Source organism: Petaurus breviceps, unplaced genomic scaffold, assembly GCF_028583685.1.
Source record: "Petaurus breviceps papuanus isolate PSGF00001 unplaced genomic scaffold, PetGlider_PUasm1.0 90842, whole genome shotgun sequence".
NCBI classification, from domain to species: Eukaryota; Metazoa; Chordata; class Mammalia; order Diprotodontia; family Petauridae; genus Petaurus; species Petaurus breviceps.
The window spans coordinates 10,857,621-10,877,235 of NW_027187358.1; the positions used below are offsets into that span (position 1 = coordinate 10,857,621).

Sequence of the window (19,615 nt, forward strand, 5' to 3'; positions counted from 1 at the left end):
TGAAATCTAGGAATAAACTGGATCCTATCCTCCCCTTTCTCTATCCTAACCAAAAAACTTTGTAAACTCTCTGTAGTGTTAAATGGTTCACTCATAACAATAGTATTTTCCCAATTATAAAACTATATTATATGATTATAGTTATTGATAATAACTGTGTAAGAGGCAATTTAGCTTAGTAGAAAGAGAACTTATATGAGAGTCCAGAGAAACAAGAGACCTGACTTTCTGAACTGGAAAAAAAAAAATTTCATAATGTGCATGAATGCACACACACACACACACACACACACACAGAGATAGCATCCAGGGCATAGTAGGCTCTTATTAAATGTTTGTTGATTGATTGATGGTATTATGATTTGAGTATCTCTACTGTATCAGCACTCTAGGCTATATGGAAGAATACCTCATCTCTGCCTTCAAGGAGTTTATAATCTAGCTGAGGAGACAAGACTAATATCCATGAAACATTAGCAAACAATAAAAGATGGTGTACAGGGGGTTACTATGAAATAATGAGAAGAGATTTTATAGTCAAATGTCAGAAATTTCTCCTCTTCATTTACACTACTCTCCCTAGTCCAAATTATCTGCACCACCTTTTCCTTTTACTATTTCCTTTCCTATTACAATATCCTCCTAAATGAAATTTCTGTATATAGTATCTCTCCTCCAATCCATCCTCAGCACCATTTCCAAAAATCTTCCAAAATAATAGTTCTTGCTCTCAACTGCCTCTACAATAAAACAAACTGCTTTGTTTGATAGTATTTGAAACCATCACCATCTGGTTCTACCCAATCTTTCTGGATTTATTTCATATTATTCTACTTCTCATACTCTAGATTTCAGCCAAAATGGCCTATTTGCTGTTCTTATCTTCTGCCTCCTTCTGTACCTTCACACAAACTGTCATGTGTATCTGGAATGCACCTCCCTCTTCACCCTGCCTTTTAAAATCCTAACTTCATTAAAGGTTCAGCTTCTCTGATCTCTCTAGCTGATATTCTTTTCTTTCTCAAAGTACCTTATATTTATTTAATGTCTCTCTAAGTAGAATGTATGCTCCTTGAGGTCAGGAGCTATTTTTCTCTTTCTCTCTGTATAAGCGCCCCTTCCAGGACTACTTACCAGACTCCCATTGGCACTAGAGGGTTTAGTCCCTACAGGGTAGCTGCTACTACTAGTATCAGGGTTCTAGGGATAATCCTGAGAAACCAGGTTTCTAGTCAGTCATAAGCCCCCACAGATGTCCTTTCCATTGATGATCAGTCAGTAACCTCAATTATCTTTTTAAATTTTAGCAAATTTATTTACAAAGAGACTGTAGTAAGAACAGTTGGCACAAAACATTCTCCCTAAATTCAAGTGCAATACACATAGGGTCCATGGGAAGAATGGACATAAACATAACATATAAAACATAAACTCATGGATACAAGGTACAAAGGGCACGTGAGGCTAAGAGGAAACTGCCAGCTCTTGGTGACTGGAAGTTAGTCCTTTTCTCTCTTCACAGAGGCCTCATGAAATTCCTCTTAGATATAGCTCTCTTCTGGGCTTTGAGGGTCAGTGTTCTTGTAGAATCAGCAGCCAGTACTTCTCCCGGCTATGAAAGGTCACACTCCTTGAAACTGCTTCCTACCTTGTAGGAGTTCTTTTTTTGTATCCATCTGAGGATTGATTTCAAACTAGCCAGTCTATAATTTCCACAATACTACTTGAATAAAAAAATCTGATTCATTTTTGTCCCTTTCAGTTCTGGGTGCAGGGAAAGGAGTCTCTAAACCAGGAATGTGAGCCACCAAGATCTCAAAATTCAGGAATACAGGCCAGATGTTGCAGTCATCACAAGTCCTAAGAATCATGGGTTTGGGACAGCTAACTAGCCCAGTGGGGCTTTGGACTTGAACTTGGTGGGATTAATGCTATGTAAGAACTGAGTTAAACCATAAACCTAAAACTCCCTCCCTTCTCCTCCCTGGAGACTAAAGTGGAGTAAATGGGATTATGTTCCCAAGGTGTAAGAGAAAATGTCTGTGTGTTTGCACATGCTGTGTCTTTTTAGTAAATATTCCTCTGTAAAACTAATATGATAAATTTAAATGGAACTGAGATGCCAGTCACTGGACTCTTAAAAAAAAAGAAGACGTGCTTGAACTGATGGTATACAACAGAGAATCCCCTAACCCCATCATGGCACTAGAGAAACGGAAGGAAAAGGGTGGTAAAATTTAACACACCTGGTCCTCAAAGTCAGACCAGAGCAAAACCACAGTACATATTTTTCAAGTAACAAGTTTTTAAAAAATTTTTCAAGTAATAAGTTTTTTAAAAAATTAGTCCCTCCAACTACCTTTCCCCAATTAATAAAATTCTTTTAAAAAAGCAAAACACGTTTTGTTTATTTTGCAAATGCTACACTTAATCTATTACATATTCTGGGTTAGTAAAATTTATATTAAACAAAGTTGTAAACCTATTTTATATGAAATAATAGAATATCTCAAATTTAACTATTACATATTCTGGGTTAGTAAAATTTATATTAAACAAAGTTATATATAAACTTTATATGAAATAACAGAATATCTCAAATTTAACTGCATATCAAGTTAATATCAACTACCCCATTCAACCATGCCAGTATACTACTGCTGCATACCCACTGAGAATCAAAAACCTAGAGGATGGGGGCGGCTAGATGGCACAGTGAGTAAAGCGCAGGCCCCAGAGTCGGAGGACAAGAGTTCAGTTCCGGCCTCAGACACTTAATACCCACACACACAAAAAAACTAGCCATGTAACCTTGGGCAAGTTACTTAACCCCAATTGCCCTCCAAAAAAAAAAAGGCAAAAAAAAAAAAAGAAAAGAAAAAAAAACCCTAGAGGATGGGTCTCAGGAATAAAGATCTGTTCTGAATAGGGTAAAGGGATTTCTCTGGAAAAGTTAAGAATTAGAACCAAGTAGAGCTTTGTCTCTTTTTCCTTGACTGTATTAAGAAATTGAAATGTAGTTTTTCTCATCAAAACCCTAATCTTAAGTATCAAAGCTAGTATTATGAGAAAAAATGAAAATGACAAATATTGGAAGGACTATGAGAAAACAGGAGCATAATGAATTGTTGGTGGAGTTGTGAATTGCTCCAGCCATTCTGGAAAACAATTTATAATTAGGTCCCCAAACTTACTAAATGTGCATTTTGACTCAGTAATGGCACTACTAGTCCTATATCTCAAAGGGACAAAAGAAAGAGGAAAAGGACTCATATGTATAGAAATATTAAAAGCAGTTCTTTGTGGTAATAAAGAATTGGAAACCAAGGAGGTGTGTATCTGCTGGGAAATGGATAAACAAAATATGGTATGTTAATTAATTAATTTAACCAGCATTTATATAGTGCCTTAAAATTTGAAACTGCCTTTATAAATATTATCTCATTTTATCCTCACAACAACCTTTGAAGGTAAGAGCTATTATTATCCCCATTTTATAAATGAGAGGCAATCAGAGGGTAAGTAACTTGCTCAAGGTCATACAGCTAATAAATGTCTGAGGCAGGATTTGAACTCAGGTCTCTCTGACTTCAGGTCCATTGTTCTATTCACTGATTAATTAGCTGCAACTGTGACTTGGATTAGAAAAGTTAGTACTAAAATAAGATTCTACCACTATAACAGGGCTTTTCGTTCTGCTGTTTTAATTCCTGAGATTGTGTTAATCAATCAATCAAAAAATATTTATTAAGCAACAATTGTGTGCCAGGTGCTAGGTTAGGGCCTACAGAACAAAAGGGGGATAGTGTCTGCCCTCAAGGAACTTAGTCTACTGGGGAGACTAAACTATGTTTGCACATAAGTCAATACAATCTAAATACAATTAAATATAAAAAGATGGGGAGAGGGAGAGACAAACAACTGGGGGACTCAGGAAAAGCCTCCTACTGGACGGGGCTCTTGAGCAGAGTTTTGAAGGGAGTTGTAGGATTCAAGAAATACAGGTAAGGAGAGACTGTATTCTAGGTATAAGCTAAGGCACAGAGGTAAGGGAAGGGTTTGGCTCAAGCATAGTTTTCATGAGAGGGCCTCAAGTCTAATGAGCCTGCATAGTGAGCTATACATCATGCAGAGAGAAAGGGACAGATACATCTCTAGAGGAAGGAGGGTGTATACAAAATAGTGAAGGAATGTAAGAGGCAATTGAGAACTACTCGGTGTTTCCCCGATAATAAGACACTGTCTTATTAATTTTTTTGGACAGAAAAACACCAGAGGACTTATTTTCAGGGGAGGGCTTATTTTAATGAACATTGACAGCAATTTTAATAAACAGGTAAATGTGAACAAAAAAATGTACCTTTATTCAATAAGCAAATCACTGGGGAAGAACAGGATGACGCGCTCACTGCTGCAGCTCTGATTGGATACAGCTCGGGGCGCGGCGTGCGTTTCGGGGGGGGGGAACGGTGCATACAGAGGGTACCGTAATGTAGCGTGTAGTGTAGGGGATCACCTTCACTACAGTAGCAATCTCAACAGGGCTTATTTTAGGGGGAGGGCTTATTTTCGAGGAATCTTAAACAGTACAGGGAGGGCTTATTTTCGGGATAGGTCTTATTATCGGGGAAACACGGTAGTAGTGTGGGATTTGTAGTTCAGAGAGACAAGCATTCCCTTGAAGTTGTAAAGAGAGATTTGAACTATCCCTAGGTTTGACCTGGAAGGGGCACTTAAGTCATGGCACAGTTTTAAAAGAGAAACACTCAGACTAAAAGAATGGGGCAAACAAGCACTACCCAGATCTTAACAAGCCAAATGGAAAGCATCAGTTGTACAGGGGCACCGAGAGACAGAAGAAACAAAAAGAACCTCAAAGAAGGGCACAGCTGCCATAAAGGAGACAGAAGTGGCACATTAGATCTCAGCAGGCATCTCACGATAGAGATCTCAGGCTGAAGCTATCAGGAGTATTCACCTCTTCAAAACCTGTGGCAGGTTTTTTTAAAAATGGTCTGCTCCTTCCCCAACTTTACTTCTCCATACCAATCTAGTGAAAGAAACCATAATATACTCCGCTTGCTTCTTTTCTTAAATGCTTTCTTAAATGCTCTCAAATATAGAGAGGATAGGGGTTACTAGGAGATACACAAAAATTCTAATTAAGACAAAAAACCAACCTTTGCCTGAATGATAGGAATTTTCCAAACTGGGGGCTCTGAACTGCTGTGATTGTTTTATTAACTGTCTGATATAAACTAGGTAAAATAGGAGAGGAAGAGACCACATAGACCTGAGAGTCCTTAGGCTAAAAAGCCAGCTAATTTCGTATAACAGAGTATGGCTGATCAAATCTCCAGAGAAAAGGTTGAGAGAAGAAAGTATTGGCTGGAGAAAAGACCACACCCTAAACAAAGCCAGGCTGGGGAAGGGGCTCAGCTCCACCTGATCCAGCACAGACAACAGAGTAGAAAGGATCAAGTACTAGCAGACAGATTCTGTAGTCTATAGCCACACCCAAAGATGTTACAGAAAGTTCTAGGAGAAGATAGGGAGAAGGAAAAGGGAACTATAGGGACTGACTGTGAGATGCTTCTGCACAAAATAGCAAGGATACTTGTTTTAAAGTGGGTATTACCAACAGAGCCAAGATGGCGGACTTGGCCTGAACTCTCCCAAATTCCCCTTCAAACAAGTTTAAATAATGCCTCAAAATGAATTCTAGAGTGGCAGAACTCACAGAAAGATCAGGTGAAACAATATTCCAGCCCAAGACAACTTAGAAGGTCAGCACAAAAGGTCTGTCCACTGGGGTGACAATGGAGTAAAGTCCGCCACAGGCAATGACCCAGGAAGACAATAGCTGGTCTTGGAGGCAACTGAATCAGAAGGTAGCAGCAGCTTCTGGAACTGAAATTTCAGTCCGCAGACAGTAAAGGGATAAAACAGCTGGTCAGAAGGAGATTACAGGGGTTCTTTTGCTGACACTGGGTGTAGGACCTTGTTGTATTGCACCTACTCAGATCCGGGTCACAGTTCTGAGTCTCAGTCTTAGGACAAAGAGGAACACTATCACAACAGAGCTTGATTTGCAGGGGAGCTGGAATCCTGGTCACAATTCCAGGGTAGAAAAGAGTACATGTTATCACTTACAGACAAAAGCATAGTCCAGGAAAGTAGTAAACACACCTCTCCTTAAATCATACCACATTGAAGAAGGACTAAAAACTTATAGACACTACCTCCCCCCCCGCCCACCCACCCCTCTGAACTAGTTCTGAAAAAAAAATACATAAAACCTCTGAAGTTAGGGACAGTGACCCTCCACCCTGTAAGTAGAGCCCAACTTTAACGTAAAGTTAAAAATAAAAAAAAAAAAGGTTGGAAAAACGAGCAAACAAAAAAGGAACCTAGCCACAGAAAGTTACTATGATTATGATGACAAGAAAGATAAAAACACTAACTCAGAATAAAACAACAAAGCCAAAAACTGCTATATCCAAAGCCTTAAAGAAAAATGTGAATTGCTCTAAGACAAAAAAATTTCCCAGAAGAGGTGAAAAATAATTTTAAAAATCAAGTAAGAGGGGTAGAGGAAAAATTGGGGAAATAAATGAGGGTGATACATGAAAACCATGAAAAAAGAGTCAACAGTGTGGTAAAGGAGGCACAAAAAATACCAAAGATAATAACATATTAAAAAACAGAATAGGCCAAATGGTAAAAGAGGCACACAAATATGCTGAAGAGAAGAACTCCTTAAAAGGTAGAACTGGTCCCACAGAAAAAGATACACAAAAATTCATTGAAGAGAAAAACTTAAAAAGAAGAGTAAGCCACATGGAAAAAAATGTACAAAAATTCACCGAAGAAAAGAACTCCTTAAAAAGCAGAATTGGACAAATGTTAAATGAGGTACAAAAGCTCACTGAAGAAAATAATTCCTTAAAAATTAGAAGTGGGGAGAGGCTAGGTGTCGCAGTAAACAGAGCACCAGCCCTGGAGTCAGGAGGACCTGAGTTCAAATACGACCTCAGACACAACATAAAACTAGCCGTGTGACCTTGGGCGAGTCACTTAACCCCAACTGACCTACCTTCCCCTCTCCAAAAAGCAAAAAAAAAAAATTAGAAATGGGCAAGTGGAAGCTAATGAGTCCACAAGACAACAAAACCAAAAGAATGAAAAAATAGAAGACAATGTAAAATATTTTGTTGGAAAAGCAACTGACCTAGAAAATAGATCAAGAAGAGAAAATTTAAGAATGACTGGACTACCTGAAAGCCATAATCAAAAAAGAAACTAGACATTGTTTCAAGAAATTATCAAGGAAAACTGCCCTGATATTCTAGAGCCAGAAGACAAAATAGAAATTGATAGAATATACTAATCATCTCTTCCAAATTCTAGAACTCTCAGATCAAAGAGAAAATATTGTAAATAGCCAGAAAGAAGCAGTTCAAATACTGTGGAGCCAGTCAGAATAACACAACATTTAGCAGCTTCTACATTAAAGAATAAGAGGGCTTGGAATATGATATTCCAGAAAGCAAAGGAGCTAGAATTACAAACAAAAATCACATACCTAGTTAAACTGAGCATAATCTCTCAGAGGAAAATACAGATATTAATGAAATAGAGGACTTTCAAGCATTCCTGATGAAAAGAATTTGAATAAAAAATATTGGCATTGAAACACAAGACTCAACAGAAGCATAAAAAAGGCAAACTGGTCGGAAGAAGGACTACCTGCCTGGAGTAATTAGGGAGTTGACCACACAAGAGCAAGAGCCCTAGACTGATTAGCCTGAGTTGTAACCTCTTTTCCAAAACTCTGAAGGAATTCAGATAATAATCCTGGAGAAGGAAGAAGTCTCCTAGGAGGGAGAACCCTCAAGGGGAGTGACCATAGAGGGATTTAGGGAAATGATTGCCTAGAGAAATGATGAAAATTAAGTAACTATTGTTAACTTTAATGAAGTAAAAACTTAACTCTATTATCTGAACTGTGGGGCTTTCCTTAGTCTTCACTATGAAAAGTTCCTTATTCAAGAATCCTGTAAATCTTCCTTCAAAATGCCTAGTATTAGAGAAATGTTAGAGGCCATAATAGACCTTGGTCAGTTCTGAAAATTTCCTCTCAGTAATGATTGAATTTAGAATAATGACAAATTAATAAAAATGACCTCTGACAGACTTGTGCCACCTACACAAAGTATAATTTTTTTTCTTCAACTTTAGGAAATTGATATTTTATTCTAAGGACAAGGAGGATCCACAGAAATATTTTGTTGTTTGCTTTTTGGAGGGGGGAGGGCAGGGCAATTGGGGTTGTGACTTGCCCAAGGTCACACAGCTAGTAAGTATTAAGTGTCTGAAGCCAGATTCGAACTCAAGTCCTCCTGACTCCAGGGCCAGTGCTCTATTCACTTCGACACTTAGCTGCCCCCCACAGAAGAATTTTAACCAGAAACCGACAATGGTCAAATCAAATTATTTTGGCAGCTATGGAGAGGGTAGATGGGGATGAAGAAGAGACTGCAAACAAGGAGGTCAGGTAAGCTCCTATTAGAAGGGCTTCAGCTAGGGCATATGTGTGAGTAGAGAAAAAGAAAGAGATGGAAGAGATGTTGTAAAGGTAGAATCAATAAGATTTGGCAAGTGATTAGATATCTGGGAGGAGAAAAGTGAGGAAGAGGGAAGAACAAAGGATGACATGATTCATAGAGGGCATAGCTTTAGAGCTGGAGGGGACTCCTAGAGGCCACTGAGGCCCCCTCATTTAACAAGTGAGGAAACCAAGGCACACAGCAGTTAAATAACTTGACCAGTGTCACACACCTAGTCAGTGTCTGAGGTAAGAACTGATTTCAAGTCTTCATGACTCCAAGTTCAGTGACCTAGCTACCACACTATGATGCCTCAAGGTTACAAACCTGGGAGAATGGGAAGGTGATGGTGCCTTAAATAGAAATGGGATGTCTGAAGGAGGGGCATATTTAGGGAAGGATAATGAACTCCCATTTGTGCACAATGAGTTTGTGTTATAGCAAATCCAGCAAGCAGCTGCTAATGTGAGTCTATAGAGATTAGGGTTTATAAGTATAAAATATAAATTTGACTATCATCATTATAAAGGTGACACCCAAATCTATGACATCTGATAGGATCTTTAAGTCCCTGATACTGTTACATGTTCCAATATCAAAAACGGGTTCAGTTTTATCAGTGGAATTCACATTAAAGAAGACGCGTTACCATCTGCTTTGCTGCTGCACCCTAAAGGGATGCCTGTTTGCAGCTGAAAACTCTTTTATGAGTTGTTCCCCTTATAAGAATATAAGCTTCTTGGGGTGGCTAGGTGGGGCAGTGAATAGATCACTGGTCCTGGAGTCAGGAGGACCTGAGTTCAAATCCAGCCTCAGACACTTAACACAAAACTAGCCATGTGACCTTGGGCAAGTCACTTAACCACAATTGCCCTACTTCCCCTCTTTAAAAAGCAAAAAAAAAACAAAAACAAACAAACAAAAAAGAATATAAGCTTCTTGAGAAGAGGGACTGTCTTGTTCTTCTATTATATTAGCACTGTGTTTTGAAATAGTAAGCAATTAGTAAATGCTCATTCATTCATTCAAAAAAGACAGAGCTCATGCAAAAAAAAGAAGAGGGCCCTATAGAACACCCACACCAGGAGGGCAAAAGATTAATGATTTAATAAAAGAACGAAATAGACTAGTCAGGCCAGGAAGAGAACCAGAAGAATATTGTCACAGAAGTCAAGGAGAGAATGGTGAACAGTGTCAAGAAAGATAAAGAGAGGTTAAGCAGGATAAAGACTGAGAAAAGGTCGTGTATTTAGTACAAGAGAGTTAATTGGTAACCTCAAAGAGACTTGTGTTCAGGCCAGGGGTGGGTGGAGAAGCCAGATGGCTATGTTTTGAGAGGCAATATGTCCCTAGAAAGGAAACACTGAATCATCCTCAGAACAGGGCAGGTTCTGTGTATGTTTGTGTGCATGGGGCTACACACCTGCCTGTAAGAAAAAGAATCGGTTGAAAGAGAGGGATGGTGGGGAGGGGAGAGTATGTTGTGGTTTCTGTATATTAAATCAACAACAAAAAACCTTACTAATTCATGTTGCTTCTATAAACATTTTGGTAGCTTTTCATAGAGCTTAAAATATGCTATAAATTTTTATCACATTAATCTTTGTTATTTTCTTGTAAGGGCAGTACCAATAATTTTATCTCATTTTTCAAAATACATAAACAATAAAATGAAAAATATTTTTAAAAAATTGTACACAACCACAAATTGTATCAATCATAGCACATTCCTACTCAATCACCACCTCCTTTTCTTTGTTAAAGAGGGGGTAGGGAGGAAAAAGAGTACTAAATAAAAGAAAACAAGATAGAGGAAAATATACTGTTAATGATAATAATTGGGAAGGGGAATAGGAAGGATTTATCCATAAAATGGAATAATAGAATGGATTTTAATAGAATGGATTAGAAAGCAGAATCCAGGGATATGTTGTAATGATTCATAAAGAGTCCAAATTGAAGTTTAAAAAAGGGGGGGGGCAGTAATAGCACTCAGGATCTCAGATAAGGCAACATCCATAATAGGCTTTGTTAAACAGGGAAACTACATTACATTAAAAGGGACCATAGAATTAATATCAGTACTTAAGATCTATGAGGACCCAAGATAGCTAACAGGAAGCAGTACGGTGAATCCCCCCGCCCCCAACAACAACAACTAGAAAACATAACAGACTAAATCATGATGGAGAAATCCAAGAAAAAGTCAGTCAATCCTTTTCCCAGCTCTGGCCTGCCTAAGGAAAGATAGGTGTGTAGACACTGAGGATAGGGTCTAGCCAGGAGTAGGTGCTGGGAGTAGTTTAGTGCCCAACAAGTTGGAATTGAGACCCCCACTCTGCTCCTTGCATCTGAGCCATGCCCCTCATGCTTGCTTATCTATCTGTACACCCTCTGGGCCTTGGGGCCTCTCCTTGGCCGTAGAAGACCACCCCTAGGCATAGGTAGCTTTCTTAGTCCACCCTAATATATGATCTGGAATTAGGTAGTAGGTAACAAAGCTCCTAGATGGTACCTATTCCCATTGTGGTTCCCAAGTATGAGTCTAGGGCCTCCTCTTGTCTTTGAGCTAAGCTTCTAGAATAAAATGGTAATATGTTCAGAGCAATGTGTTAGGGAGATTACTCAGGTAATAGGGTGAAAATGGATCAGAAAGATGGGTTAAGAGGCTGTTAGAATGGTCTAGGAAAGAAGAAATGAGTATGTTTCTAAACAAAGGTGGTTTCAGTGAGACTTTAAAAGAGGGAATAGATATGATATATTAGGGGTAGAATCAATTGGACTTGATAATTGATTGTATGTGTGGAACAATGGAAATGAGAAATCAAATGTGGTTAAATTTTAACCCAGGTACCTGTACAGGATAGTAGTATCATCTACAAAGTTAGGTAGAGAATCAAGTTGTGGTAGAAGATAATTCAGTTCTGGATATGCTGAATATGAAGTGCCAGAGGGTCATCCAAGGGAAAATAAATATCCAGCAGGCAGTTGGAAATATGGGCCTGGGGTTCTAGGCCAAGGTTGGACAGAGAGCTATAATTTGGGGGATTATCTACATAGAAATAATAATTGACCTGGAATTAAGAGGAGAAAATAACTATGGGAAGAAAAAAAAAGAGGATCTTCCTTTTAATCAATTTTATTATGAACTTAATAGTAATTTATCAATAAACCTTCTACTATACAAAGAAGATAAACATAGGATTTTATGTGAATTTGTAAATTCTATTATGGTTTGTTTTTTCTAAATGTATGTATTTAACAAAACAGAAACAAAATTGCTATTTGTGTTCCCTTCTGATTTTTTTGGTTTTTTTACGTGTTTTACTGATGTTCTTTCTTTTTTTGCATCTCTATCATTTCCTATTAATTCACTCCAATAGAAGCGTGATATTGTAACAAATAAATTAAGGAAAACAAGTCAAGACATTGTTGAAACCGTCTGTCTCATTTTGTACCTCTAGTGCATTACCTCTCTGCCAAGAAGTGAGAGTTACGCATTATCACCCATCTTCTAAAGTCACGATTGCTCACCACGTGAGTGAAGAGGTTTTTGGAGAAACTTGGGAGACACCCTAATGTATGGAGTGGGAGGATGAGAAGCCAGGAAAGGAGATGGGGAGTTGGGTTGTCCAAGTGAGAGGAAAATCTTAAGTGGAGTCATGAAAACCGAAAGGAATGTATAGTAATAGTAATGATACTTAAATAGTTATAGCACTTTAAAGTTTGCAAAATGTTTTATATACATGATCTCACTTGAGCCTCACAACCCTGTGACAGAGGGTATCTGGAAGGAACAGGTGGTCCAAATGATGAGAACAAAAAAGACTACTGGAAAAAATAAAATTGAATTAAAAAAATAATTTCTGTTCACATATGATCCCTAACATCCTTGACATTAAATTATATAATATGTAAAGAGCTTTGCAAATCTAAAACCACTATATATATTATATATCAATATATATCTATTATATATCATTCTGACTGGATTCACTGTATGCACACACACTTCTTAAGATTTAAATTTGTATTACTATATTTTATTTTTACATTATCTTCATTTCTGAATAATGTCCTTCCCTCTTCTCTACCTAGTAAGCCATCACTTATGGAAAAGAAAAGTTGGGGGAAAGGAAGCAGGAGGAGGAAAGAGGACAAAAAAACCTAATCAATATTTGACTTGAGTCTGATAGTATGTGGATTTACACCTATGGTCTGCCACCTTTGCAAAGAAGGGAGATATGTACTTTTTTTTTTTCAATTCTGTGGTTATTATAATTTCACAACATCCAATTTAGGTTTTATTGTTCTTTGCATTTGTAATATTTTAGTCATATATATTGTTTTCTGGGTTCTGCCTCAGTTTATATAAGCCTATGGTTTTTCTGTATTCTTCATATTCATTATTTCTCAGTCATATTCTATTGTTTGTGCATGTAAAGAAATTTGCTATCTATTGGGAATCTCTATTCCATTTGGAATAGGAACCCTTATCAAGAACATCAAACACCTTTGCTTAGTCTACGTCTCTTGTGACTCAATATTGAGTCAAAGAATTGGTGAAGTTATCTCTGTGCTTACATCTACCAAGGAATCTTGCATAATCTTCATATATTAATATGAGTCACTTTACTTGAAGACAGTCTTTAAACCTACATTTTACTCTAACAAACATTTATTTTTGTAATGCATACACACAGAGAATTTTATCATTGTAAAAATGTAATCTGTCCTAGAAAATAGCTTATAAAATGAGCTTGCTCCCTAGATATCCTTGATATACGTGTAGATCATTTTCATAAAGATTTTAGAAATAAAAACATGCACATACGGGTTTGTAATTGTTGAAGTTTTTTCAATTGCCTTTTAAATGTATTGTTATCATCTGTATTTTTTTTCTAATCATTTAGTGTTCTTCTAATCCCAAGATGTCCTGAAAATTGATCCCTCGATAGGTTTAAAAATTAGATAGTCTCTCCTCTGTGCATATTTGGTATGATCCAGCCACTCTTCCTGACTTCATCTTTCTGAATATTTACATTGTCTCACACAGCATATTAGGTATTGATTGATCTGAATGTGGTGGATCCAATGTCACTGGTGATAAAAGTTATTAAAGTATTCAAGTCATTATTAGTGCATACATTGACTTGGTTTATAAGATCTTACCTCATTCAACCTTTTTCCCTTTCTACCAGTGCATTTCTCTTTCTGACCCCTTACTTTAATTTTTTTTAGATATCATCCCTTCATATTCAACTCATACCTGTGCCTTCTGTCCAAATATACTCATTCTAACTGCCCTAATAATGAGAAAGGTCTTATGAGTTACAAGTACCATCTTCCCATGTAGGAATGTAAACTAACCTCATTAAGTCCCTTAAGATATCCCTTTCCTATTTGCCTTTTTATTCTTCTCTTGAGACTTGTATTTGAAAGTCATATTTTCTATTGAGCTCTGGTCTTTTCATCAAGAATGCTTAAAAGTCCTTTATTTAATTGAATATCCAATTTTTCCCCTGAAGGATTATACTCAGTTTTGCTGAGGAGGTGATTCTTGGTTGTAATCCTAGTTCCTTTGCCCTCTGGAGTATCATATTCCAAGCCCTCTGATCCTTTAATGTAGAAGCTGCTAAATCCTGTGTTATCCTGGCTGTGACTCCACTGTACTTGAAGGGCTTCTTTCTAGCTTCTTATAATATTTTCTCCTTGACCTGGGAGCTCTGGAATTGGGTTATAATATTGCTGGAAGTTTTCATTTTGGGGTCTCTTTCAGGAGATGATGGGTGGATTTTTATCAATTTCTATTTTACCCTCTGATTCGAGAATATCAGGGCAATTTTCTTTGATAATTTCTTGAAAGGTTGATGTCTAGAATCATGGCTTTTAGTTAGTCCAATAATTTGCAAATTATCTCTCCTGGATCTATTTTCCATGTCAGTTGTTTTTACAATGAGATATTTCATATCATCTTCCATTTTTTCATTCTTTTGGTTTTGTTGTAGTGTTTCTTGATTTCTCATAAAGCTTCCATTTGCTCCATTCTAATTTTTAAGGAATTATTTTCTTCAGTGAGCTTTTGTACCTCCTTTTCTATTTGGCCAATTTCACTTTTTAAGGAGTTTTTTTCTTCAGCAAATTTTTATGCTTCTTTTTCCATTTGGTCAGTTCTGCTTTTCAAGGCATTCTTCTCCTCACTGGCTTTTTGGACCTCTTTTACCACTTGGCCTAGTGTTTTTATTTTTTAAGTAATTGGGGTTAAGTAACTTGCTCAAGGTTACACAGCCAGTTATTTCTGGGTGTGATGCTAAGTATCTGAGCCCGGATTCGATCCCCCAGGTCATCCCGACACTAGGGCCAGTGCTCTTACTCCCTGAGCCACCTAGCCACCCCCCTAGTGTGTTTTTTAACCCATTTATTTTCTTCAGTATTTTTCTATAACTATTGACTCTTTTTTCATGATTTTCTTGCATCACTCTCATTTCTCTCTTCAATTTTTCTTCTACCTCTTTTACTTGATTTTCAAAATCCTTTTTGAGCTCTTCATGGACTGAGACCAATTCATATTTTTCTTGGAGGTTTTGGATGTAGGAGCTTTGACTTTGTTATCTTCTTTTGAGTATATGTTTTGATCTTTCTTTTCACCATAATAACTTTCCATGGTCAGAATTATTTTTACTGTTGTTTGCTCATATTCTCAACCTATTTCTTAACCTTTAACTCTTTGCTAAAGTGGGGCCCTGCTTCCAGGATGGAGGGCACACTGTCCCAAGCTTCAAGGATTGTGTGCAGCTGTTTTCTGAGATACATCTAAGGGACCAGTAAGTTTTCAGTTCTTCCAAGGTGGCATGATCTAAGTAGAGGTGTGCTTACTACCCTTCTGGCCTGTGCTCTGGTCTGTAAGTGACCACATGCACTCTTTTCTGTGACAAGGTCTTCTGTTCCACTGCAGCCACAAGCTCTGTTGTGCTAGTGCCCCTCCTTACCCTGGAATTGCCACTCACGAAGGCAACAGATCTAAGTATGGGTAAAGCAACAGTCCCACCCCATAATAGATAACAGAAAGCACAGTAAAAAGTGCCAACAAAGAGACCTCTGTAATCTCTTTCTGATCAACTGTTCAACCCCCTTACCTTCTGTGGGCTGAGAACTCCAGAAGCAGCTGCCACCACTACTAATTCAGTAGCTCCTAAGACCTGCTTCTGGTTTTCTGGGATCTGGTCTGTGCTGGCATAGCCTGTGCTGGATTGTGCTCCACTCTTACCCAGATGCAAAAGACCTTTCCTGCCAAACTTCTAAGTTGTCTTTGGCTGGAAAAATTATTTCACCCCATCCTTTTGTGGATTCTGCCATTCCAGAAATTGTTTTATGACATTAAAGGTATTTGGAGAGACTCAGGCGAGTCACTGCCTTTTCTCCATCAAATTCCCACTGTGCTTTTCTGTACCATTTGTTTTTAAGAAGCATATAGTCAATTTAATTAAACAGTAACAAAATTGTCCCTTGTATTCCATTTTGGACTTTTTTCTTTCTATATATTTTTAAAATATTTTATTGACATTTTTTCTTTTTTCATGCGCTACTACCTACTAACCTTTCTCATAAAAACCCTTTCTTTTAACAAATAACTATATGTATATGCTACTTTAAAAAAAATTAACAAAGCACTTTACATATATCATCAATTCTATGTAGAGTTGCTGTCAATTAAAATTTGAATCTCTACAAGTGTCTATTGCCAGAGTTCTGCACTAATAATGAGCAATGCAGAATATTTAATTTGGGGAGAGAAAATGTAAGATGGAGAATAAAATTAAAATTGTAAAATGGAGGTTAAAATCAAAATGGAGGTGGACCGATTATAGGTCATTTAAGCAAGAAAATGATGTCCTAAAAATCTTGGTGCAGTTTTGGGCTATTAAGGCTTAAAGCTGCACTAAGACTTCTGGGAGATCCTTTTGGGATCACAGGCAGCATGCTATGGCAAACAGAGAGCTAGTAGCAGGAAAGGAAGACATGACTTCAAATACAGCTTCTGTCTCAATACCAGCTATTTAATCTTGGGTAAGTTTTAAGAAGGAACACTTGAAATGGGGTTTTTAATTTGTATTTTTCTTTAGGCATATAGTACACACTGAAGATATGGGGAGTATTTTATATGAATATACAGATATGAAAAAGTTCAGAATCAAATTATGCAACGGCTATATATTAGTTCACTATTATCTACAGGTTAGCCCAGGGTGTAAGACCATCTTTTTACATCCTATCCAATTATTCTCTGAATCCGTCTCACCATCTTTCTACCCCCTAATTCTTGTGTGCCTAATTCTGCCCTCTTCTACCTTCCCAGAACAAAATACCTTTTCCCAGTCACCATTCCCCTATATGTATTGTCTTTCTCTATTAGAATGTAAGTTCCTTGAGGACAGAAATCCTGTCTCTGGCTTGGCACAGGATCTGACATACAGCAAGTGCTTAATAATGCTTTTTAATTCATCCATCATACTTTTCAAATAGGAAAAGTGCAATAGTATGAATTAAAGTTTGAAAGGCAGGTTGGAACCAAATTGTAGAGACTTAAATGCCAGGCTAAGAAGTTTGAATTTATGAGAGAAACGAAAGGTATTTGTGTTAGCAGGAGAGTGACATGGTCAGATGTATATATTAGTAAAATAAAACTGGAAACTATGCAAAGAATGGAAAGGGAAGAGATTAGAGGCAAAGGGTATAGTGGAGAAGAGAGGTGGAAGTCAGGTTTCAAGGAGCTGAGTGGTAGCCAAGGAAATGAAGGCAGTAAATATGTGTGTGTTGTGTGTGCAAATAAATATGCACACATATGTATACACACACACATGGAGAGAGAGCTCACTTTGGTGTGGGCTCCTTGACAGTAGCTTCTAGCATACTGGGAAATTTGTGGAATGCTTAGGCCAAGCATAAAGCAGAATAAGGCATGGATAATTTGTAGTGCTGGCTAGAGCAACCATAGCAGGAAAGTCACAGATCCAGATCCATTGAAGAGGGCTCTCTGTTGTTTCCTAATGGTTATACTAAAGGTCTATCCAGAAAGTTTAGAGACTCTTTTTAACTTCATCATATTAATCTATTACATTAATTAATGAATATTAATACTAGCTGCTCTTAATAGTTAAAATTGATAAACTACCTGTAAAAATTGACTGTACACAAAAACAACACAGGTATGTGTTTGAGGATATACAATCAAAGCACTTTAAAATGGGAAAAAAAAATTGGGTAGCATAGAATAAATTTGGCAAAGTTTTGAGAGCAATAAAGAATAAACAATTCCAGGGAGAGAAATAGGTACTGTGAGTCATAGATTACTGTGATACACTGACATTTGATAATCATGTTAACTTGACTCACCTCATAACAGATAACAGAAAGTATAGTAAAAAGTTGTTTCTTGATTTGTAAATTTGGGGTTAATCATTGAATAATTCAGAATAAAAATATAATAAACAGATATTGAAAGTTAAATTACTCTTGGCAAAAATGTTTGAATTTTATCATTTAATGTGATCAAGTTCCTCAACAACAGTACAATTAACAAAAAGTCCACAGTATATGCTTAATTGCAAAAATTTACATTCCAACATGATGTACTCAGAAGTTCTATTTTGTAGAATTTTCATAGATTTAAATAAGTAATTATTCAGTAGACTAAAGTACTAAAAAAAAATCAAGATCTTGAAGTAGCTCTATTGGAAAAAATAAAGTCATCTCTTAATTATTCAGAATTAAAGATTAAAAGGATGGCAGTCTTTCTCTTTTTTCATTTTTTTTTCTGGTCTTTATTAATTTGTTTGTTTACTTTTAGTTTACAGGATTCAATTCCACAATACTTTGAGTTTCAAATTTTCTCTCCCTCTCTCTCTTCCCCTCTCTCCCCCCCATGGTGGCATACAATCAAGTATAGGATCTGAAAATACTTTCACATTAGACATTAGGCAGGTTATAAAGAAGGATTGTATGGGATGGAATGAACAACGGGAAAGAGGAAACAAAACCAAACAAGAAAAAGACAGAGAGCAGGTATGATGGCAGTCTTTCTTGAAACATATTAAAGTTTCTTTTGTGAGGCTGATAAAGTTACAACCTGTCTGGTCCTCAGTTTCACTTGCCAGTAAAATGAGAAGATTGGACTAGATTAGAATTATCTCTAAAAGGGTCCTTTCATATCCAGGATTCTCTGCTTCTATATTTAAATTTGGCCCCTGTCTATATTTCCTTGTAAAAATTCAAATTATATAGTTACTGTATCTCCATTATACAATCTTATAAATCAACATTCATAAATTCTTTCAAATGCAGTAATAGAAAACACTTCATTTACTGTAGACATAAAAAAACCGAGATCTAAGAGATTTTTAAATCTTAAAATGATATTTCACTTTTTTTTATGCATCTGTAACAATATCTTAAAAATTAAGATGATCACTTAAAAAGGTTCTCAGGTAAAGAAAAGAAGCTGTAGACAACAAAACTGACCCCTTTGAGACTGTCTGAGGATTCTTTTGTTTACATTTCCTTGAAGATATTAAAACTCCAACTCTAGGGCTTTGGAAGATTTGTCACAACTGTATTGAATCTATCTACAGTAATCCTTTTATTCCTATTTTAGAGAAGAAAAAAAAATGCAGGAATTCATTGACATATCAGTCTGCCATTTAGCAGATAAAGGAAAAACTAAAAGAAACTTGGTAGAACCCAGCTCCGTGGAAACATCCCAGCTCACAGTCAAAGGGCTAACTAACGAAGAGAGGAGCAAATTACCCGACGTAAGAAAGGTCAAGAATTATCAGCCATAGCTCTAAAGAAGGGACCGGTGCATCTGCTTCCTCGTCCACCCACCTGGGGAGTCTAGGGTTTTTCCAGGGCCCTCAAGTTAGAGTTCAAGGGAATCCACGTTAATGGCCGAGGAGAGCCGAGGGGCTGCGTGCCGGACCCCAGCAGCTTGGGGCCCCCAGCCGGGCTGC

The 19,615-nt window shown here is 37.2% G+C and overlaps 1 protein-coding gene across 1 annotated transcript in view; it reads right to left on the reverse strand.

Moving 5' to 3' along the window:
- Nucleotides 1-19,615, reverse strand: part of CALM2 (calmodulin 2) — a 490,104-nt gene that overhangs the window by 277,792 nt on the left and 192,697 nt on the right. The window lies entirely within an intron of this gene.